Source organism: Streptopelia decaocto, assembly GCF_964273445.1.
Source record: "Streptopelia decaocto genome assembly, chromosome: 7".
Taxonomy (NCBI): Eukaryota; Metazoa; Chordata; class Aves; order Columbiformes; family Columbidae; genus Streptopelia; species Streptopelia decaocto.
In genome coordinates, this window is record NC_138661.1 from 45,008,687 (window position 1) to 45,034,496 (window position 25,810).

Here is a 25,810-nt window from a genome sequence, read left to right on the forward strand (position 1 = left end):
AAGAAGCCTTGCTACAGCAATCTACCTATCACTGAACTTAAATTATGGCACAAAGTGCCTGAATGTTATACTATAGGTTTCCTAATTTAGGTAAGGAATATAATCAGAATTCAAGAGATGAATTGCAGCTCGTGATTCTGAGTGTTCAATTAGGAATACTGGGGAGATTATCAGAATATTCATCACTGCTTTAAATAAAGCCACAGTTCCCAAAACCCAGACAGACAAACTGTGCCTCTAGGTAGTGTGGCTGGGCTGAAAAGGTAGGTTCACCTTGCAATTGCAAAGAGGGCTCACATAGGAATTAACTTGTGTGTCTCAATACAAATGCAAGCGCCTAATGGTAAGGGCAAAAAGTCAAGTGTTGGCACTCACTACTCCTATTGTCTCCATAAGCCTCTGACCACAACCAGCTTCTCCCTAACCTATAGCTTATGCTCTTTTATGATAAAATTATCTTGACATCCTGCTTTTGTTGACTCTGGCATCTCTTTAAGACTTTCTCATCTGCTTTTTCTGATGCTCCTTTCCGGCTGGCTGTGGAGTCAGAAGCAGAGAAAGCACCAGACCTCCCTCGGGCCTTTTCTCAGAGTTATGTATGACATGTCCTTTCTGTGCCTAATTCTCAGCTCTCAAACTGTTTCAATGAATTCACAGCATCTTGTAGAGACTCCCAGCTAGTCACCTGTATCTTTCATCACACCTGCAAGCCCTTTGGTTTGACCATACAGGTCACAGGTCTAGTTTCCCTTTAAAAATTACCTAGATGGAAAGCAGACACTGTCCTTTGAGTTTGAGGGTTCACGAGGTGTGTCAACAGCTTTGAAATTTCCTGTGTAAATGCCTAACCTACCCTTTCAAATTTCTTTCATGTAGCAATTTGAAAGCTACACTTCAGAGATCAGAATAGAGCTTTCCCTACACCTCAGCTACCATCAAGTCCTCCGATGAAGATGAGAAAAAAATTATACAGAAAATATAAAATGCAGGAATTTCCTATGGGGCATATATAATGGCACCAGTAACTTTTTTCCCCAAAGGATACATGCATTCAGGCTGCTGGATGGCTCCACTGAACTGAGCCAGGCTCTATGTTCATGATCAAAAGAGTAAGAAAAAATAGCTAGCAGGAATCACCAAAAACTGCCTGGCATGTTAATAGGGATCCTGATCACACAGCAGGGATTCTGGCGGGGGGTGGCTGTGCAAGTCTCCGCAGCTTCTGCTTTCCTACTGAGTTGTACTCATGGAGTGTGTAATTAATTGTTACTGTTCATTTATTTGTACAAATCAATGAATTTGCAAGTGGGTGCTACCTAGTGACAATCTAACAACTGACACGAGACAGTGAAGGTGAAGTTTCCTTCTGAATAGCAAAAGGAGCTCCATCTCATTTTTTCTTCTTTCAGCTCTGCCCAGGCTCACTTGCTCCTGTCTTCCTGATACTGCACCACCTTCACCCTTCACTTCCCTGGCTACTCAAGGAGATGCTTATTCAATGAACTTCCTCTTTACTTGTAGTTTTCATTTGTTTTGTTTTTAAAGAAACAGAAAGGCTTCCTCAGTTAGTTGTGAAGAAGAGGGAAAGAGCTGCTGGACGCAAAAAAATCAGTTCGTTTGGTTAAAGGCCGCTGAATCTTATTGCCATTGGCTTCTTGCTGAGGCCCTGCTTCTCCACTCAGGAGAAGAAAGCAAGTACATGCTTAACTTGTGTTTAGATCCTTAGAGTTAAAAGTCAATCACATTCTTAAATGCTCCTCTGAATCAATGTACTCTCCCACATGCAAATCTTCTGACATATTGAAGTGTGTACTGCCATTTCCATGAACAGGCATGAATGGTGCAAAAACTGTTTTTAATATTTTGTTTATTTTTTTGAAACTGTCATAAAAGGGGAAAAATTGAATGAAGAGACACTTGCAACAGGCTGATTTGGGGACTTTCTGTAGGTAGCTGGAACTCCCTGTGCTGGGCCAATTTCAATATTAGCAAGTTACAAAAAAAGTTAATATAGCTAAAGCATTAGTTGAGTATAGTTGAAAGCCTTGCTACTGAATCACTACAACCCATTCTTATTGCCATCCAGTGAGACCTGGACAGGCTGGAGAGTTGCGCAGGGAGAAATTTAATGAAACGTAACAAGGGAAAGTGTAGAGTCTTGCATCTGGGCAAGAACAACTCCATGTACCAGTATAAGTTGGGAATGACCTGTTGGAGAGCAGTGTAGGGGAAAGGGACCTGGGAGTCCTGGTGGACAGCAGGAGGACCATGAGCCAGCACTGTGCCCTTGTGGCCAGGAAGGCCAATGGCATCCTGGGGTGTATTAGAAGGGGGGTGGTTAGTAGATCGAGAGAGGTCCTCCTTCCCCTCTACTCTGCCCTGGTGAGACCACATCTGGAATATTGTGTCCAGTTCTGGGCCCCTCAGTTCAAGAGGAACAGGGAACTGCTGGAGAGAGTCCAGTGCAGAGTCACAAAGATGATTAAGGGAGCTGGGTCTCTTCAGCTTGGAGAAGAGGAGAGTAAGGGGTGACTTCATTCATGTTTACAAATATGTAAATGATGAGTCTCATGAGGATGGAGCCAGGCTCTTCTCGGTGACAACAAATCATAGGACAAGGGGTAATGGGTGCAATCTGGAACACAGGATGTTCCACTTAAATTTGAGAAGAAACTTCTTCACAATGAGGGTGACAGAGCACTGGAACAGGCTGCCCAGGGAGGTTGTGGAATCTCCTTCTCTGGAGACATTCAAAACCCGCCTGGACACATTCCTGTGTAACCTCATCCAGGTGTTCCCGCTCTGGCAGGGGGATTGGACTAGATGATCTTTTGAGGTCCCTTCCAATCCCTAACATTCTGTGATTCTGTGATCATTTCAAAAGAAAATGAACACCCCAGGATGCCATTGGCCTTCTTGGCCTTGTTGTCCTCCAAAACGCATGAAGTTTGTGGCCTAAACCATGAGTGAATTCCTTGCACTTATATACTCTTCTTTGAAAATTTCAGCTTCCATTACTGAAGTTCTCCAAGTTGATGCAGATTTCGGCAGCTATAGGAAAAAACATCAAATATATTTGGAGTACCTGGGCAACTAGTTAATAGGAAAGAAGTACTGAGTGAAGCTATGTGGTAGGAAAATAATGCTTTTCTCAACATATAAATACCTCTGCTTGTATGATGTAAAGTATATTTACCTCTTACTACATTGAGAAATGCTCTCCTGGGATTCTAATATTTCACTGTTCCTCAGTACAGCAAGTATAAAGTCTGCTCTGACCTTTTCCACCTTCACATGCATGCTGGTATGAAACTCTTGACTCTCGCAGTTCCTGTTTTCTGGAGCATCTTCCTGCCATTCCCTCTTTCTTAAACACTTTCTTTCTTATTGGATTCACCATTGTCAATAGCCTTACTTGTTCCTGTACAGCTAATCTGAATGATGAAATAAAACCACACAGTTCAGAAAATTTGTAGAAGGAAAAATTAAGAGATTTTATTTAAAACAGGCATGATCCCCATCTAGCTGCGATTTGAAAAATGCATATATATTGCAGGTAACAAAGATATAACAAGGCCTCTGCATGTTACTTCAGCTGCAAAGAAGCTGTCTTACCAACTTTTGAAGTGATAACAAGACACTGGTCCTGTGACAATTTCGGTTACAGTGCATTGCCATAAAGAGAATTGCTTCCTCTCTTGCTCTTTTTCTACTGCTAAGGAGTGCTGGGTGTGACTTGTAAAAGGTCACAGTCCAAGAAATGTGTTGCTGTTCAGTCAGGTCAACATTTATGATCACTCTGATCTTTCCTGAGAGTGAACTTCATGGCCCAGTCACTGAAAAACTATTTTGCTATGTCTGGGGAGGTAACTTCCTTATGAGAGCCATCTGGCAGAGCAGAGACTGGGGCTGGGAGTTGAAGTTTTCTTCATGTGTCCAGTGAAACCAGTGAGGAAGATTTTACTTCCTGTTTTGATAACTGTGTGTGTGGCACTGACGAACTTTTAAGGTCTGTGATTACAAACACATGTGCAAGGAAGGCATCTACATCAGTTAACCCAGGGCTGGGGGAAGCAGTGAACACTCAGCTGAAGGCAATTAAATCTGAATCCACAGTCAAGGGGGTGCATTTCTCAGACATGAGAGCAATGAAAAGTGTTGTGTAAATACAAAGACATATCATTTATAAATCTTCTTTTCTGATTTGGACCTCAGGCTCATTATCTTTTACAAATGCTTCCTCTTCCTTACATTGCTATCCTATCCTAATGAAGCATAACCTTGATTTTCCCTAGATAGAGATTCTGGCTGTTTCTATTTGTACTTCCTTAGGGATTTTTTCAAATGACCTTGAATGAACTTCAAGATTAGATGAGCCAGGATTCTCTCCCTCATCCCTAATGTTTTAGTTATTAATCTTATCAGGATAACTGTTTAGAGCTGCTTTAAATATAGACCATGATTCAACTTGGAGGTCATAATATAAATAAGTGATGTTGTGTATGTCCCTGGATGTGTGTATGTATATATGCACACATTTAGGAAGCTGTGAAATCTACATGACCTTCAGTGCAGTACTTTTGCACAAAAGACATAGCTAGTCTGAAACAAAATCCCATTTCAGTCTTCCTTAATTTAAGCTTAGAATATTCATTCGGCCTTCTGAATTATTTGCTGATGAAGTCTGATGGTATTTAATTTATCTGGGCTTCTGCCTCCTCATCTGTAAAAGGCAAGAATGAAGAGCCTTGCATTTCTGCATCAGGTACTTGAGCATTTGTGAACAGAATCAGTTATCTAGCAGTTGGGATTTATTACTGAGATTCAATGGGCTACTGAGTGAGAGGTAGGATTAGTTCATGAGGCTGCTGGAAATGAAGGTCAAGATTTCTTTCCGAAGATGCACAATTAAACCCAGCAATATTTATGAAGAGAAAAACTGTAAGGGATGCACCTTTGACACATGCGCAGAGAATAGCACTCCCTAGCATACTGTATGAATGGTGAGTCACTGTTGCAAGAAGCTTTTTCCTCCTGCAGACCAATGAGTTTGTTATCAGCTTGCACATCTCCTGAAATATATTATACTATGTAAAATTAATACATGCTGCCTTTTTTATTATGACTTACAATTGATCCTGGCTTATTTATAGCATATGAAAGTAAAATGCTGTGGACTGTGTCCTATGTGTAATTACTTCCAAAGGCTTTTATCAGTGCAAAGAACCTAGCTGTTAGAGAAGCTGTGGGTACATTTCCTTCAGGGAAAATATAATCACTTTTTATTCCATTCTAAACCTAATTCTTGCACTATATCCTCACTGTAAATTGAGATGACAGACATGAGCTGAAAGACTGTCAGAGCAGCTGCCATAATTTGCTGACTTCCAGCAATAAATGTTCACCTGAAACATGGTCCACAGATTTAAAATGAAAGCAACACAAGAAGGAAAAAAGAAGGAAACCTGCAGTGATTATAGAGAAGGGGAATAAATCTCACATGTCACAGAAGCAGGAAAACAAAGTAATGATTTTTTCCGTGGTGTCCACTTTTGCTTTTTGTATCAATTATTAAGTCTCAGCCTCTTATGGAAGTTCCTATAGTTTTGTTATCCTTAGTGTACTACTCATACATTCACTAAATTGGTTTTCTGATTCATTTTCACCTTGCTCAACCCGTAACTAAACCTATACAAAACAAACCCTGCTGTCTCATTACTTGATTGCCACTAATCTCCATTTCTTCCATGTAGCAGATTGAATACTCATTAAGGTCCATACTCAAAGTCCTATGGAGATTACACCCACGGGAAGACAGCTTTTCGAAGAATAATGTTTGGATTAAATCTTGGGATGGGGCTGCTGTTCTGTAAGGAAGATGGGCTGGATACGATTTGGACAAATCAGTACTTTTTTCCCTTTCCTTTTCTAGAGAGAGAAGGATCAACTTTTTTGCTTCTAATTAAGATATTTAGAGCAAATTTTGCACCGTCAGTGTGCTATTTATTTTAATTTGTACATCTGGTGAAATTTACTTGGCAATCCTGATAAAGAAAAACAAGTCCTGAATTACTGAAAGATAATTATGTTTTGATGTTGGCCTTCCTTATCATCTGCAGCACCGCACAATCCTTTTGCTGTGGATTCCCCACCAAAGTGAGGATTACCATCCTGGAGGTGCTGGAAGTACGGGTACTAGTGTCTTCTCAGAGTAGATCATAGTTTTGATCTAAGATTAAAAACTACAAGTGTGAAAATCCCAGCTGAGAATTAACAGAAGTGAATGATCTACCCTTCATTAAGCACCTTTGTTCATTGAATAAGTTCTGTATCATGGTGAATTAAGTTTTCTAGACATGACTGGAAAAATGATACGGCATCAGATTATGCTTTTGGTGTGGTCTAGAGCAATGCAAGGAAGTTGTCTGAAGGCCCTTAAGCAAGTGACAGTAAAGAAAGGTACTAAAGTAAACACAGTCAGCACTGCTTTCAAAGTCATAAACTATGAATGCAAAGAAAGCCAAAATTCACTTGTTTCCCCTATGGCCATTGACTAGAGGCTCTCATAACTAAACTGTCTATCTTACCTCATCTGCAACAAGTTACTGATGCTCTGTGTAATTCCAAACTGGCTTCTTGCAAATACTGTTTAAAACATGGATACTACTTTCATTTGTCCTCTAACCTTTGGCCTTGCTGAGTAAATCAGTAAAACTGGTATCTCTCTTGTTGTTTTATTAAAATGAATTAAAGAAAATGGCACAATTAAAACTTTTTTTCCCTCTTTTCTTCAGTTCCATTGCTTTTGGATATTTAACTCCACTGATATTTGCTATCAGCTGTAACTTTTTAACGTGGTATTAATACCACGTAGGCCAGGAATTTAATTAATTAAGAGGCCCAAAGATGTATCCTTTCATCTGTTGTCAAAGACCTATAGAAATGGCAAACATGTTTTATAAAGAAACATGTTCTGCATTTTACTTTACAGAAAAGAAACAAGAAGAGATGCAGATGTGGGGGAAAGTCTACTAACTTTTCTAAAAAAGGCAGTCCCACTGATCTTTTGCTTTCAACTATAGTAATACAACTTACTTCATTTGACAGCTAATACTAATCTGTTTCTTTAAAGATAAAACCTACATCTTCATTTTATGGTACCTTGCTACTAAGCAGCTTAGAAAGCACTTTGACATTCTCAAGCAATTGGAAGAAGTCTATATTTTTTAATATTGGTTGCTCTTTCAGAAATCCCTTCAAACAATGTATGTGGGCAAAATCCCACTATGTTTCCTGCTCAAACTTTCTCTGCCTTTTGATTACTAACACTGTTAGGAAAGGGGTTCCTATTTATTATGAAGTTATACCAAGAAGTAAAAGAACCTACTTAATGTCATAAAATAGATCTGCACGCAATGTTACTGTCCCCTTCCTTCTACATCAGGCTCTTCGACAATGCAAATAAATGCATTTCATTTCTACCTTTCACAATTGGCAAGTTTGTTCTTCAGTGGCTGGAGAATCCCTAGACTGAGTTATGTTTACAGTCATTCTTCCATTCTTACAGAGAAAGAACAACCTCAAACCTAAATCCTTTGGGAAGAACTTGATTGGAGGGAAGAAAAATAACCTTTTGTTTTCATCATTCAGAAAAAAAAATCACATAGGAGCAGTCTACATTTTTTTAAGGAAAAACCAGGAGAAATGGGATGAATTTTTGCATTTAGCAAGGCTTATACATCTTTCACCACCATGAATACAAATTTTATGCATTGCATACTTAGTGTGGTTCATGGCGATTTTGACGAATGTGAATAATTATATCAATGGTTTTATCTAATATGAGGGTTGCTTCCCGATTTCCTTACATAACACCTTTAGGATATCATTATCCTACTCTTCTTCAAGAGGACAGCAAATCAGACCTATTAAGCAGCAACCCTTTGAAAAGTAAAGGACTATGCATTCAGATAAAGAAAAGCTATCTAAGTTTAAAACAGTAAGGGGCCAAACTTTCCATACAGTGTATATATATGTATACATATTTTAAAATAAACAAAACATACACAGCCCCACCCCCCCCCCCCAACCCAAAAGATAAAATGTCTGTAGTTCTATTTGAGTAAAGAGAATCACCTCACCTTACCTCTTTTCAGCAAAGGAAGATCTGTGTTTAGAAAGAGGTTATGTTTCAAGTGACCTAGGTTATATTGTCAGTACCACAGCTTTCCCTTCCGTATTTGTGCTCCTGTTTACTCGCATAATTATGAAGCCATCATATTGAAATCAAGGTAGTATTTTATGCATTTCAGTCTGTGGGTGCAAATGAAATCTATTTATCTCAACACTTATTCATAATTTACTACTATCACAATTTATGATCAAAATATGCCCCATAGGGTTTCATTAATATGCAACTGCTGTAATCAAGAGTAAAACAAGATCCCAGTGGAACCTTAAGTAAGTCATCCTTTGTTTCTCAGAATATAAATGGTGTTAAATAGGTACCTTCCCCATAGGCATGCTTTAAATCTAAATTCCATTGCATATAGAGAAAAAATTGAAATACGCATACTGGAATCTGGATTAAAAAAAGAATTGTTGATCAACTAGAAAGGACTCTCAAGTAGTATTGGTAAAGGTTTGTGATAGATGCCACAAATGACCTTGACAGAAATTTAAAATCTGTGTTTGGGGGAGACTGAGAAAGAGGGATGCAGTTGCTGATAACAGATTACAAAACAGCAGGAGAAATTATGACTCAATCAAAGATGTCTTCAAAAGATATGAAATACAAAGAAGGACTTGTTTTCTTCAGATATGATCAGTGCTACCACTTCCTTTAGGAAGAAGACATTTGACAGAATGACTGGCAAGATGCAATATTAATGCAAAGGTAAAGACTGATTAGTGAGGAGTAGATACAGAAAAGGAAGGAATTTTGCATTGTACGTCAAGGGTGCTTACTTGAGACACAATGAAAGTCTTTAGCAGATGAAAACAAAAGGGCCTTGCCACAGTAGGATCCTATAGATCAATAAACCAAGACAGTATGATAGATCAGGTCTTTTGTTAGTGCTAGGTCATCTATAGCAAAACACTATATAATAACAAGGAATTTCCAATACACAGATATATACTGGGAAAGAAAAATGGCAGGACAGAGAATGGAGGTAGGCTATTTACCCCAAGATAATAACAGACTTCTCCCCAGGGCTATTCAGAACACCTCAGTTAAGGATATTCTTATTGCTTTGTCCAGCTATCTCCCACACAAGTGATTCAACAAGTTCTTAAACTATTCTAATCAGTGTTTGTCAATAAAGGAAGGGATATGCAAAGGTAGAGAAAAAGCCCAGGTAAAAAAGATAAAGCAGTAGCATTTCCCAGCCACAAGGAAAGAATGAAAACCAAAAAACCAAGAAACTCAGTGTGAGTCTGTACCATCTCAGAGTGAAAGCTAAATTAAAGGTAATATAAAGACAATATAAAGAAAATAGAATTTTATGTTTGGTCTATTTCTGTTTTCTCTTCAGAAGTTTATGTTGGCTCATCCTGTTGAATTTTACAGTAAATAACTTGGAGTGGGCTGAAACGACCTCAAATTTTTAACCATTATCTTTGCATTTAAGACAGATAAGGCATCAGAAACATAGAAAGGACACATCTTTAAGTGAAAAAAAGGAAAACCTTGGGATACAGCCAGCAGCTTACCCTCAAGTTCCTAAAGTACTTGAATGAGTAATCAAAAACATAGTATTTATGAGCATTGAGATTTTAGTCAGGAGATAAATGACAGCTAGTAAGTATGTATGTCATGAATACATTAAATCACATATACTTATATACACTCTCTAACAAGACAGTAGGCTTAAAGAGTAAGAGAAAAGTACCAGAATCTACACAGTTAGATTTCAGTGGTAGCTCTGACCATCCTATATGGCCCCTAGATAGTCTACAAAAGCATGTTCCATAGGGAGCTGTGGTGTGAGTGTATACCTCACTAGAAAAACCACAGCTAGTGAGTCATCACTAGAATCAGCATTTTCCTGAGGGAAAGGGAGCCTAGCATTGATACCACAGTCAGCGGGGCATGGGCCTCGCCAGCCAGGACCCAGTTCCACAGCACCCAAGCAGGAGAGAGCCAGGAATGGCAGCCAGGGTCAGCCAAGTGCCCAGATCAGCAGGCACATCCACAGAGTGCAGACATGTCTAAGGCCAAGCCAGGAAGCCAACCCACAGGTCAGGTCCAGTGAAGGTGACCAGGATCAGAACCAGTCCACTGATCACCATGAAGGGCAAAAATGTCAGGCCACAGATCAGAAACAGCAGGATGCTTTACCAGACACAGCTATACCTTAACTAGGGACCAACAACCCCCCACCATACCTCAGGCAAGGCCTGAAGGCCCCAGGCTGAGCTTGAACACAGGCCCTGGGCCTAAGGGCAGGAGCAAATGTGGAGGAGTCCCAGTTAAGGCTGATCTCTCTGATTAGTGCTATTAGGCCTACTACTGCCCTCAGGGTCCTCACAGTCATTATTAATGTTTTCTGTCAAAACTGTAGGAAGTAGTGTGTGAACACTGTTTTGTCTGGTGTGTTATACCTGAATGACTAGAGAAAATCCTCATTTAAATTTGTACATAATACTGCATGATGGTAATAGGATGACAATTCAAAACTTTCCTAGCATATGGGGGTAGTGGTTTGAAATAATACCATTTAACAAAACCAAGTGTAAATTTCTACAATTCATCACTATAGAACAATGCACAGAACAACACAGTATGTGGCCACTCAGTGTAATAAAGAAATACTTCCTTGAGGTGTTTCTTTTAGGAATGCTAAGTCCTTGGAATTAGTTAATGTAATGGGTATTTAATATAGCTAGGTATCCTCAAAATCCCTAATATCAGATAGCTCTTGTGACTTCTAAAGAAGTATGTTATAAAGAAATGGGATAACTTGCAATGAAGTAGTAAATTAAGAAATTTGAAGTCTAATGGCTGGTGAGTTGGAAGTAACATAAATATAGGAAGTGCTTAATTCTAGTCTGCCACAATTTCAGCTTCTTTTCTGTTGGCTGAAATATTCTATTGAACAAAACCACTGAGGCCAACCCACTCCCTCTTTCCCCATCAGTAGTCTGCTTAAAAGAAGTGCAGACATTTAAATTCCAGTTCATTGTTATTTTATCTGCCACTGTTCTATATTTTTGATAGTGCCAGAATTTTCTATACTGCTGACATGTCCCAGGCACAGGCATATCTAAGCAGTATTCTTCTGTGGCAATGTTCTACGTATGTGAAATGGCAGGTGTCTGTAGTAGGTATTCTTTATACATGGGACAGCCTTGCATGAATTGCATGCCGAATACTAGCAGCTATAGAAATAAACTGTTAGTGTTACATAGAGAATGTACATTTTTATTTTTGACACTGCCCATTTTAGAAGATGCCAAGACATGATAATACAAGGACAACATACTTGAGCTACCAGAATTAGTTTCGAAAAGGTATTGGTAGTGGAAGGACTCTTGTAGCCTGTAATGAACAGCATGTACCAGTATGTATACTATCAAATTAATTTGCATTATCCAAGCTGCTATAATTATATTTTAGTACCCAGGAAATTTTCTCTTTGTCTTCTGGAAAAACAAACAAACCCCCAAAACAAACCCTGTCCGATATTAAAACATCTCTGCTGTCACTAACCTGTGCTTTTTGGATTCTCCTGCAGAGGCAAATCTGAAAACTCTTAATGTTCTAGTTCAGACACCACTATACACAGCATATTAATCACAACTATGTCATTTCATTTTGCAGTGTTTTGCTCTGAGGACATATAAAACTACATTCAAACAAAGCTCAGAAGATGAGCTCTAGGGATTCTTATGGTAAAAACAGGCCTTTAGCAGGATGAAAAGTGATGCTTCTTGCAGCTAAATACACTCCCAGACTACTCTTCAGAAAAACATGAAACAGAGAACAAAATAGACCACCAGCCATGTAAAATAATCTTTAAAATTGCCACACAGTTTAAAACTAAATGACTTTTAAAAAATATTTTTGCTATTGTACTGTACAATAAACAGTGTTGTTTCTAGATCTGTGCCTTCAGTGTCATTGAGCACAGTAGGGGAACACAGCAAGACTAAATGTCACATCATCTGGAACTTCCAAGGACCTTTGGCACAAATTCAGATTTTTGTATAGTGTGTTCAAAATCTCAGCAATGAATGCTTGGGAATCATTTTGCCATTCTATTACTTCAATTTTGTCAGTTCTTCAAAGTCAATCCAATTCTGGCACTAAAACATGGAAGATAAGTGAAAACTCAGATTTCCACTTTGCATAAATATTTATTATGTAGATAATATATATTATAAGCAGCATATGATTTGTCAATAATCTAAGGAAAGTAAAGCTTTTTTTAATATAGGTGGCAACTACTGATTTTGTTCCTACTGGTGTAAATGCATCGACTGTCATAGATTTAATGCTGATTTATAGCAATATATTGACCTGGGTGTTTTATGTTAACACTGACAAGCTTCCAATACAAATCAAAGAACAGCCAGATGTCAAGCATTTCATTACAAAATCATTAATCACTTCACACTGCTCTGAAGTGTAGTAACAAATTAAAATACTGGTATAAGATTCTAATGAAAAATTCTAGAAATGGAAGACTCTGGTTTATGATCAAGGCCTTAGGGTTCTTCGGTTTGTAATTCACCCAACAACAACATCCTCATACTAAAGGCTAAATCTTACTCAGGGGCTTTATCTTTGTTTATGTCCTCCAGGACAAAATAATTCTACTGAAATGCTATATTATGAATGCTCCACGATGTCACTGCCCTACAGCCTGTAAAAATAACAAGAAAAAATCAGATCATTAACTTGTTTAATTCCTTTCCAAGATAATTTGTTACTATATACAAAGTACTTTTTGCTAAATGAAGAAGTGTATTCAGTGAGTCTCAAACACACCTCTGTAAAGTCAGCACAAGTAAAACTTGCACATTCCCACCTCTCCTTACAACCTTACATATTTACAAATATTATAGAAAGATTTATCTACAGGTCCTAAAGGATAGCCACATAAAGACATCTCTGCTTTGCAGCTGAGGAAACTACTGCCAAGAACTCAACATTCATCATTTCAGATTTTACTCCTACTTTTTGATTTCCTAGTTTCAGGAATCACTTCAAGGTGCTCAGATCACTGAAATGCACACAGCTGCTGAGCACTCAGAGCTCCAACTGGAGTCAAAGATGGACCTATTCAGGAAACCAGCAATTTGTGTCTCAAATTATGCACCCAAAGTTAAAAGCTGGGTCAGTAACATGGGCCCATTTTCTCTTTTGTACTCTCCAGTAAAAAGATTATTTCCAGTTTCTAACTGTCTGTGTCTCATATGAAATAGACTATTCTCCCTATTGCATGCAGGTGTAAACTTTTTTGGAGAGACTTTATAAGCTGACTTACAGAAGAACCTGTAGGAGTCAAATTCTAATATAAGATTTATTAAAATTCCATATCTGATTATTTTTGCTACCTTTTGGTAAAAACAACAACAACAAAACCCAAACAAAGCAAACAAACAAAAAAACCCACAACAAACCAAAACCAAAAACCTAAGACCAAAATATAATATTTGAGGAGAAGAACAGTTAAATACTATGGGAAGTTATGCGTTATCTGTACACATCTTCATCATCTGCCAGTTTATATTTTGAATGCCTTATCCTATTATTTCCAGCATATTTTCACTTATTATTAGAATGAACAGAGATATTAAAAGGCTAAAAACACACAGTTGCACCTCTTTCCTCTTGCCACCTGTCTTAGAGTTAACATTGCTTATTCTTGGATTATTCTTTGACTAATTTCATTTATTTAGAAGAGTTTTAATGTAAAGGAAAATGTGTAGCCCAAGCATTTGATGGAGGACAGAAAGCAGGCTTTGAGTTTTGCTGTGTATTGAATGAAAAAGCAGGAGTAATATTTTCCAAGCCCTGGATAAAACTGAATTTAAACAAAGCTCTAATAGTCAGCCAATTTGAGAGCAAATGAGTCATTTTGCTTTGTGGCTGTTGATGATGGTGAATTGTTTGTCATTGCATCTCCCTCAGCACTTTTGTTTCCTATAATGCAATCATGGAAACGTTCTCAAAGATTGCTTTACATGGCCTAGAAAAGGAAAGAGAAAAATAAAGGGAAAGAGAAAGGAAAGGTGAAAGGGAAACAGAAGCAGAGGAGGGAGGTCTGAAAAACAGCAGAACAGAGCCTTCTGGAATTGAGTTAATTCTGAAATTTAGCTACCACACTGTACAGAGCAGAATGTGCTCAACTGCCTTTTACTCTATGCAGATTATTCTTATAATTTCAGTTAGTAAAGTAAACTAGAGAAAATGCTGTGACTGCAACACAGTCCCTAATGCCGTTGGAAAGCTCTGTGAAGGAAAAAGACTATTTTTTTCCTTTTTTATCTGAATGAGAGTTAAGAGATCTTTCTGTATTTCAAACCAAACAGAAGTATCTATACAATTGTTTATAAAAAATACTTCACCTCTTGTCTACTTCTAAAACACCTAATTTTCTGCAGTGATTCCCATGGTCTTTCAGTGACTCCAGGAGGTGGGCTTCTATTTAGCATTAGCCAGAGCTGCAAGAGGAAACCTCCAAAACCCATTTCTTGCTCTGCCATCAATTCCCTTAATGCTTGAGGGTGAATCACTTGGGGCATGCGTGCAACATACAGTCAAGTACAGCATGGAGACTCCAAGCTGATGCATTCACATGGCATTGCTTAGTAAGGAGCATCATGAGATCTGAAAGCAGTCTGAACACATTGGATATTGCTGTGCCAGACCTTGTAAGTTCAGGCTTTCATCATTTCAGCTTATTGTTTTAGAGGCCGTGCTGAAACTCTACTGCTTCTGGTTTTGAAGCAGCCATGAACATTGCTATCTCAAGGAGGTATGTTTCACACCCCATTGCACTGCGCAGACATGCCAGCCTTCTGCCTGAACCTTGAAAACCTGTAAAACAGGGACAATAGTTTGACCTATAAAACATACAGATACAGTAAGTAATATGTTTTGACAGTATTGTAAATTTCTCTAGAGCTCAGTATAGCGATGAAGGCAAGATGAATAATGCAGATGTTTGAGCACTCATGCAAAACTGCACAATCCTTAAATTTGTTTCCTCGGGGTCAGTGGATACTTTTGAAAGCATCACTGATTTTCCCAAGTTCTAAGGTGAGGTAAGGGCAGCCCTGGTGTCATGCTTCTCAGAGCACTCACAGGCCCTGACATCCCTGAACAGCTTCACCTGGGATCTCTATCCACCACTGTCACCTGCTGTCCACAGGACCAGGGGCTCCATTTTAGGTCAAGACTGGATCTTCAGCCTGTCCCTGGGCTGTGCTATGAAGGTATCTGTTTCCTCTCAGCCTCACTCCACAGCTCTATCTCCTTCAGCTGTTTTCAGGACTGCCCAGAGCAAGCAAGGTCCCCTTGTCAAGCCTGGGGCTGCTGCAGGGCCCTATCTCTGACTGACTCAGTCCCTGCAGAACAACACTGCTTGGTGAGAGCACAGCCTGTGTGGGGCTCACCATGGCTCCTGCCTTGAGTCTCTTTTTGTGGGCAGCTAGCCCTCCCACAGTCTGTTCCAATCAGGACAGCACATACCCTCATCAGGTGCCAAGCACATCTGCTACAGCATTGTTCACAGTTAGCTGCCTCCACCCAGTTTCAACCAGTAGCATTGTTTGTGCTCCTCTCTGGACCATTGGATGGCTGAGAAAGTAGTTAACGTGAATGACACTGAGAGGAGAGATACTGAAGGATTTTAAGTCTCAGGTCTTGATGTCCCTGAATCAGAAGTTAATGCACCTATTCATATTCTCAGTTTTATGAAAAGCCAGGATTTTTCCTTTGTGTGGTTAGAAATGTGGAAAATTTGACAGAGTGACCATGTAGTGAAAAAGACAATGGCCTCCTGGCCTCGGAGACAAGTAGGGATTTCCCTAAATGTACTAGATGTTGAATTATGAGGGTTCTGGAGCACAGAAACTTGGCATTAGACTGCTTGGAATGTATGGAGATACAGCGCTTGCATTCTCCATTTCAGCAGCATACTTGCAATGACACCGTTGAATGCTTAGCTGCACTGACTCTGCTGTGCTCCAAATACTTAGCACTTATATTGGGTTTTGCATCTTCAAGGTACTTTTTGGACATAAATTAATTGGTAGCATTTTGATAGCAAGAAAGAGGAAGAGAGAAAGATTAGAAAAATCAGAATTATATCAGCAGCAGTGAATAAATGTGCCACATGTTTTTCTGATTTATTGTCAAATATGGCAAAGAACCAGGTAAAACATAACACTGATAAGAAAAGTCTGTCAATCTTTCAGGTTAGTTCTGGGTGATAGGATCTGGAGGAGGTAGGGTGATAAGGAAATATTACATAATTTCTACTTTTATAAAGTACTTTTTGAAAAAAGAAGTCAAGGGACTTTTAACAAAGATAAAAGTGCTGGGAATTTTATTCCTGCTGACTGAAGACCTCTAATTATCCACAGGAGAATATGGCATAGAATTTCGCTGTACATTGCTAACAATTAACTTCTCCTTGAGTGTTTTTCTTAGAAGTCATATATATTGCTTAGTCATTTTCTGTTTTTTATGAAATCACCAATGACTGTGGCTTGAGATTAGATTGAGACTCTCTAAACACTTTGTATGATTCATCAGCAATATTTAAGATGGTGTTTGCTTTGCTTTTTACTTAATCTGATCTGAATTCCAAATCAATAATCAGGTTGTAAAATTTTGTGTCCATCTATTTATACTATTTTCTATTGTTACAGGTGGAAGATGATAAGTGTTAGTAGGGATTTGCTTGCTAGTTGTCCACCCACACCATGGATATGACTGCTCTTAGTGACTATTCCTTCTGCTTTAAGACTATTACCTGCAGTTGCATGCACACATAAACTTTCCAAAAAGTAAAATGTTATGAGAAAAGCAGAGATTTTCACCTGTCCACTCGTGTACAAAAAATTGTCCTTTGACAGATTCTACAAACTGTCTTATGGGTCAAGTTAATCCATACTAATTGCACCAGTGATTTGATGGTACTACTGTAACAATCTGATGGAGAATTACTGCCATAACATCCTAGGATTCCTGCTGTCATATCTTTCTCTTCCTGTGCTCTCATCTGCTTTGTCACTAAAACGGAGTATTGCATACAGCTACTGCAAAGCTAACTCTTCCCATGAAACTGCTTGTTTTCTCCATCTGGTATTTTCTGTCAATTAGCAAATTAGGACATGAATGAGAGACACAAAAATAATAGTTACGTCCTATTTTCCCTCTCTCTGGAAGGGCTCAATGTTTGTGATGAAAGTGCATATGCTTTGATCATGTTAGATAGATAATCATTCCGGTATCTCTACAAGGTAGAAATTTCACTTTGTTACTCATTTTTCACATCAAGAGACTGCCAAAATTGAGTGTCTTTCCCATGGCCTCACACAAGGTGAGGGTAAGTCATACCTAGTCTGTAATGGCATAGCTATGCATTGGGGGCTTTATGCTACCCATGCTAAATTTAATAGTAAAATTTCTAGGATAGGGCCAGTGGCATTACAATAGAAGGTTAACTCAGAGATATGTATAATCCCTGCCCTTTGCAGAAAGTTTTGCAGTGTTTCTGTATACGGCTGTTCACTCTTGTGTGTAGTTTCTCCTTTGCTAGTCCTCCACTTTGTTTACCTGTGCCTTTATTCAGTTAAAGCTCCTAGATTGCTTTAAAAGGGAAAGATCCAAAGTATGATAAATTCAGCAATATTCTCTATCTTGTCTTCTCTGCTATAATAGTCACTTTGTCTAACCTAACTCTCACTCAAAGGCAGCAATCTCATCCATTAAATGAGGAGGACACTCATCTGAAGATTCACAGGGTATATGCATCTTCTCTGAACAGAGGTGAAGATCAGGATGGTATTGGGAAGATAATACAGGAGGACCAGATGTGTACTCACTGAAACTCACTATTTCAGAGGAGAAATTCCAACTTGGTTTCTAGCCTTACCTTAAACAATCCACTCTAGGATCCCAACTCCAGACACCAAAAAAAAGTTTTCCACAGTTCCTTTAAGTAGCTGTTTGCATGGAATGGAAATATGGCCATGGATTCACCATGGATTCACCAAAGTGCTTCTTTCAGCCTCCTCTGTAATGCCCCCAGTTATTGTCACTGTCTGGTTTCTCTGTCAGACAGTTTTAGTGCAACAAACTTATAAGTCTTGGTGAAGAGACTAGGCATAAACCTTCCAGTTCGTTGCATGATGGAATTACTCTGTTGTAAATGAGCGATGAATAAATGTACTAAAGGAAAGCATCACTTTTTGTGTGTTCATATAGTATACAATAAAAAGATATAGTTCCCCAGTTATAAAATCTATCAAAGTTTTTCAACAGTCCCATATTTTTTACATGCCTTCACAACTGCGAGCAGCTGCCTCTACATATGTTCCTTGATTTTATGCCCACATTATGATGGCATCAGAAGACTCCTAGCTGTGCAGGCACATTTTTTATCCACCTCCAGCCTTCTGTTGCTGGGACGGTAAATGTATTTGATGGAAGAGAAATGGAAATTGGGGGTAATATCAGGTATGTGGCACAAAGGCTGTAATGTACATTGAGAGGATTAAATCATATGTGTTTTCTAACCAAACTAGGCAACAATATTCTATATGAAGCATTCAGTCAAATATATTCAATCTGGCAGGCCTGCTTTATAAGATGGTTTATTTATCTTTCATGACATGGCCATAATTTTATACAGTGGCTCTGATCGGAAGCTCTCAAAATAATTAAATGGGTTTGCTGTAAAGGAGGACCACTTTTGTCATAGCTGAAGCACAGCCACCTCCACAAAAGAATTCTGTAGATGCTTTGTAGTGGAGTATGGGGGGGATACAGGGTTAACTTCTTTCAACAGTGAGGAATCTGGGGACCCCTCAGTGGTGTTTAGTATTCTCCTTACTGTAAGAGCCTTCAGAAACAGTTAGAGTGAAAACAGTAGTTTTCAGATCTCATTCACACATGTTTTTGCTAAATAGAGTTGGTAGAGACTAGAGTGGTTCCTTCAGATTGTTTTGTAAAGAAGAAAAGATGCAAGTTTAGGACCAGAAATGAAGGTATACTGTCATCTACAGGAGACAGTAGTGGGCAGAACGTAAATAGTTGTTGGAATTTAATTTGCACAGTTTGGCAACATCCTCCTCATGCCTTTTTAAGGAAAAGTATCAAGTACCCTCTGTAGTTTCACAGGCAGGGTTGACATAATACAAAATTGCAACTATTAATTATTGTCTCAATCTTCCTAATGTTTTCAAGTATTCTATTAACTGATCCTATTTAATTTGTAAACTTTGATGTTTTAAGAGAACACAGTTGGCATGCCATGCTGGGTCTAAGACAAATATCTGAAAAAAAAAGTCCTTCATTTAGGAAAACAATCAAAGAAATTATTTAATGTGTTACACAAAAGCTGTCTGCTATTTCAATCCAATACCAGTTAGTTCTTTACATGTTTCCAAATGACTGCCATTTCTAGGCTCTAGAGAAAATTTGCTGATTAATACTTCTGGACCATTATAAACATTAAACACAGCTGGTCCTTCATGACTCAGCAGTATGAACTCCAGTAGGAACTGGAGGACTTTTCCTGCTGGTGTCCTCAACAATGGCAAATTCAGGGCTTTGTCTAGTCCGGTTTTAAACAACTGAAGTAATGAGGTTCCACATATTTCTTCTTGAAGATAGTCAGAACCTAATATGTATCCAATAGGAGGCATCTGAAGTCCAGCCAAAACTGTGTAGCTTCCATCACTTGACAAGGCTAGAAAAAGAGGAGTGTTTTTATCTGTCTTGGAGCATCAGATAAGTAGACATGCTTCCTTGAACTCTTAAAATTATTTTAATCCCTTGCACATAGAGGCAGGAGAAAGCAGCATTATTCTATGAAAAGAACAGGCTCAGCCCCTAACAGTTGTTATGGTGGGCATACAACCATTCTCTTTTAGTCAAACAGACAGCTTTTGGGAAACTTAATCAGATGCAAGGACAGATAAATTAGGGCAGGTAGAACTGTTAGGGAGTTCATATTTCTCACTGTCAGGAGAGCACTGTGCTGGTTTGGCGGAACTGAGGTAATTTTCCATGCACTTTAGCCAATTTCCTTCTTAATAGCTAGCATGGTCTGCTGTTTTTGATTTAATTTGAGAATAATAAGATAGCACCTTGGGATAAAGTTAATGTTTTCTTTGAGCAGTTTTCCAGTGTCTGGGATTTGGTACAAAAGAATTCAAGAACTTACTGATATCTCAGCTGTTACCAAGGGAACTTTCCAACTGCCCAGCTGCAGGTGCAAGATAACACAGGGGAGGAGCAGATCCAGGACAGCTGACCCAAGGTGACCAACAGCAGTATTCCACACCATGATCACCATGCTCCAGATATAAGTGGGAAGTTGTTGGTAACTGCCCTCTGTCCTCCATGGCCACCATCTGGGAGGGCCTCTAATCCTTTACCTGTTCCTGCTCCTGGCAAAATTCCATCTCCCTGTTTTACTGAGCTCACAGGGTCCACCCTCTCACATTCATTGCTGGGAGTGCATGTTCCAGTGGCTAAGTATTGCTTTGTACATTTTGTGATATTCACATTATTGTTTACTATTACTTTATTATTGTTCTATTAAATGTGTTTGTAATTTCAACCCATGTGTCTTTTCTCCTTTTCTGTTCCTTCTCCCCAGGGAAGGAAAGTCAAGAAAGAGCTGCTGTTTATGGTTTTAGCCAGCACCCAGGGCTAAACGGTAACAAACACCCTGATACTTCGTATTGTTACAGTGAGTTGGGTTCCCATGTGAATTATGCATCAACAAGCTTAAGCTTGTATCTGGATGAAAACAGAGCAAAAGCTCATCTGAATTTCATGTTGGTGACATATACTGGGCTGAAATTATATCTCGTCATTGAGTTTGGATGGATTGAGACACCTGGGGTGGTACAAAGCATATGCAGCAGTAGGAGTTGCTATAAGCAAAGGAAATTTTTTGCTAGTGTTCTGTGGCTGAGTACTTATCTCTGTATGCTAATGCAATAACAGAAAATGGTTGTATCCCAGCACAGTTCCATTACAGCAGTCCCCTGAAGGAGTGTATTTTTTGTCTAACAACTGAGATCATCCCCCTTTGGAGAAGCTCCACTTAAAGGTTTTAATCACGAAAACACACCCAGATGTCTTTGTCAATCTTTGCTCTGTGTTTATCCTAAAAGGGGTTAAGAATAAAACAAATTAAGGGGAGAAAAAAATTGGTAGTACAAGAATGCCATTTAAGTTACTGCAATTGAATCTCATCTCCTGAGCTAAATAGTGTGGTAATTAAAGCAGTATTTACAATGCAATAAAAGGAAAGCAAATTACTGGCAAATGTGAGCTAGATAATGCTTTTTCTCAGGGAAACTAGTGAAGGATCAGGCCAGAGCAATAAATCCTTCAACAACCTCATTTGTTAATTATCTTGATAATCCTCTTGCCTATAATGATTATCTAATTTATTACCACCAAACAGGAAAGCAGTATGAGGTGAAATGACTGAGGCAATCAAGTGAGCCAGAGTTTGTAGGCGTAACTCTGTAAGCTGCGTGCTTACAGGTCAGTAGGAAAGTGATTTTCTATATTGACTTGTGCCGTGACAGTTGAGACTGGGGCAGAATGTGTCAGAAGGCAGAGGCTGCTTCTCACAGAACTGTGAGTTGCTGCTACACAGCAGACATTCATGGAGGTCCTCTTCTTAGAAGGCCTTCTTACCACAATTAAAATCATGGGCATGGAAGAATTGTTTGATATACTGATTTTTCTGGTATACTGGTTTCTCAGAAGTAATTAAACAAGTTCCTTTGTCATGGATTCTTAAATTAACTAGCCATAGGTGAAAGCAAAAATCATCACACAGTTAATTAACTAGTCAAAGACAAAAAATGATGGGAAGGAATGGTCAGTGTTGGTCACCCAACGGAGTCTTTGCCATGCCTTGTACCCTTTGTAAATATAACACAAGACAGAAGGCAGCTTTTCCCTCAGAGAGCTTGCAAGTCTGATATTGAGCCTATATTGTGCATACAGAGTTTCCTAAACTGACTCTTAAGTGAACTAAACTGTACAAGGAGAATATTACAGTCCCATACAGATGTTATCTTCAGTCCTCAAAGCACCTTGGCTGCATTAAAGTGGCATTGCACATAGGCTAACTACTTCTGACTATCAGCTGAACTTTATTTTCAAATGTGCAATGCCGCGGTGTCGTGGTTATACAGCATTAGATGGTAGTCTGTGATAGTCACAGAACTCCTTCACCAATTTCCCCTACATGTAAATCAGACAGGACTTGGAAGAAGAGAAGGCAGAGAGCCCCATCTCTGGAAACCAGTGCAACCCCTTAAGACCTGCAAGTATGTATTTGAATCTTTGTAATAATCTAAAATAGAAAAGGAAACACAGGGTGAATTAGGAAGAGAATTACAAAGCAACCAAGAAATATCACCAGCAAGATGGTTTTGAGTCACACGTGTGAACCTTCTGAGCAAATGTGGAGTTAATTTGTTATCAGTCACTACCCCTCAGCCCCATCACCCCAGGCTCATGCTGTAGCTGTCAGTCACATTCCTGAGGAAAGCTTGCAGCTGCTGAGAGATGTCTACAAATATGAAGCTGAGTGGGACATGGTGGTCATAGACAGTATCTGGAACAGTGCTTGGGGAAGAGGTAAGAGTGAGAACAAATAGAAATTGAATTAAAATCATTTTTACAGGTCTGAGAGCTGAATGACTGATTCTTTCCCTGATCTCTGCAGACATACCAGGGCAATAACATATATTTTCTAGAGGTGACACAGCAGCAGTGAATCACTGGTGGTGACAGCTATTTTATTCTTTTCTACTTTCTTAGCCCCACAACATTATTACCCTTTTGCACTGTCAGATATTAAAATCATATTAACAATCAGGAACTGTATTAAACTGTCTGAAAATGAAATAATATGGTAGCACATTTGAAGGTTAGAGACAGCCCTTGGGTGTAATTCACTGAACTGTAATCTACCTGCCTGGTACTCTGCAGATGAAACAGGAAGCATTGTTTCTGTGAAACTAATTACCACTAAGATATACACTCCCCCACCTTCAAAAATGCAGGCAAACAATATTCTGTACATCTCAAGCTGCTGTTGAAGCTAGACAGATGGAAAAGGGTAGTCATCCAAGCACAGACCAACTTAACAGACAATTTCTTCATTGCACCATCACAATCTTCTTTAGCTCAGCCATAAGGAGGAAGATGTTGCTTCTATTACATGCAAAGATATATGACAGAGGGGAAAAAATGTTGCCTAATGATCAGAGAAAGGATTAGAGATACAGACCATTGCCACAGGAAAATAGTTACCAGGAGTAGTTTAGGAGCTATTTGAGAGGTGACTGAAACCCCCTAGAAGGAAATATTTTACTGGAATTAACAAGACTCACAGCCAGTTCTGACTATATGTGTTCTATAAAAAGATGTTTCAGTGCCCCTAGTCTTACATTAATGAAACAAGTATAATTACTGTTTTACTTCTCTCTGTAACACAGTTGAGCTGTTAATCCAGAGTCTAAAGAAAGTAACACTCAATCAGGCCCTCACCGAAGGGTTGTACTGTAATAGGTGTGTCATAAATTATATAGAAAGGCAATGCCCAAATCCTTCCTGAAATTTTACTATTTAATTTTTTCATCTTTGAAATTAAGAATGTCTTATCTGGCAGACAATAAAATGAAGCCAATTTTATTAATTATGTTTACAAAACAATTGAAATTAAAACATTTATCCAGAATTTAAGTTTATCATAAAAGGGCCAATTCATTTTGGTTTTGATTGGGAGGGCACACTAGAGGGAGAAGGCAGGGAAAGAAGAAAACCATTGGAATATTTGCCAACCTAACTCAAAGTTTTTTAAGCTTCTGCTCCTTCATGTGACAAAACCTGTAAGAATGAAATATTTTACAAATAAAGATATTTTACAACAAGGTTGATGCTACCTACAGACCCTTCTTAAGTCTTATTGTTGTACAAGGCCACAAGTTCCACAGATACCACCTGTAGGTAAGGTTGCCTCTACATTACTGATCTAGAAATAATTACGTGATGCTTTCTAAGTGACAGCTAAAATGACAAGAATATTCATTATCATCTTATTTTTGTAACATGGAGGTATAAATACTTGAAATACTTTGCTTTGCAATGAAGTCAAATGCAAAAAAAAAGACAGGACATATGAAGTTTATGTTAGAATTCAGAGACAAAATAGACAAACTTGTAAGTAAGTAGTCAGGACCCTCCCTATACTGGAGATATACAAACTTTGACAGGAATGACTTCTATGCATGGTGCGCTACATCTAGCACTAGATATTTGATGTAAATAATCTAGACAAAGAACATCATCAACTGTCAGGACTACTTCCCGTTGCTAAGTCAATGAAAGTACTGTATGAGCAGTTGAGATCAAAACTGAGAGCACAGTACTTCAGTAAAATGATTTGCTAGTTAATTGTGACAATTCTTTGTGTGGCAAAACAGCATTTTAATTTCACTTTTCTCTGTTCATCAGAGTGCCAGCCAGAGGCATATTTCTTCAATTAAGGCACTCAGCTATTCATACATAAATACTACAATGGATAGTACCCAGGCCTCTCTGCACTTGCATTAATCTTTTCGGCAGCATTGCTACTACACCTTACTGAGACGACATATATTTTTCTGAGTGAAAGACATCAGTAAATAGCTTTTTCAAGCTGAGTTGTTACCATCTTGTGTTGTTTCCTATGCCTGTCAAATCTATCAATTTGATCAATACTCATATCTTCCCTGCTTCTCCAGTACTATTGGCTCCCACTGGCTAGCAAAAATGCAGAAAATTCCAGCAGCACCCTCGATTATTGTGTACCTGCTATGGTGGACTCCATGACCCACTCATCTATTCTTCTTTCTTTCCTGGAAAAAAAGCATTTATCTGCTGTTTCCACCTCTCATATCATGGGCAGCTTCTGAACATCTGGAGTTATTAAAATACAGTTACACATACCCTGCTAATAGAAGACTGTAGTATTATGGTCACACTAAACAGAGATAAACAACTTAAAAAATTGAAGTGTATCACTTTTTAATGAGGAAGCATACACATAATAATATACTGCATGTGAAATTCAGCTGCAGGTAATGTGGTGGAAGTTTTATGTGCATTAAGGCAAGGATCCCCATTGTTCTGCTCTCCACAGCAAACTTTATTCTGAGATGGTATATACTGCTTATTAGACGTCATATACATTTGCTTTCAGTAATCTCAAAATACATTCAAATACGTCTAAAAATTAATTGTCCTTACAGGTAAACTTTGCATTTCTTAGTTGAAAATGCCAATTTTATGTCCAGCTTCATTAGAACACTTAGTATGAGAAAAAAAAAATGGTGCTTTTCTATTTCATGCAGACAATTTGACTAAATACTGAAGCACTACTTCAGATACTGTTTGGGTCTTAATCAGGCTAAGCTTTCACTGAGTTCAGTGGGAGATTAAAGCTTCAGTTCTAAAAATATCTCATTGCATGTATGCAGCAAATGGATAGTCTCATAAGTATTTGTAAGATAGGTGCCAGAGATATCAGCCTATCTGCTTGAT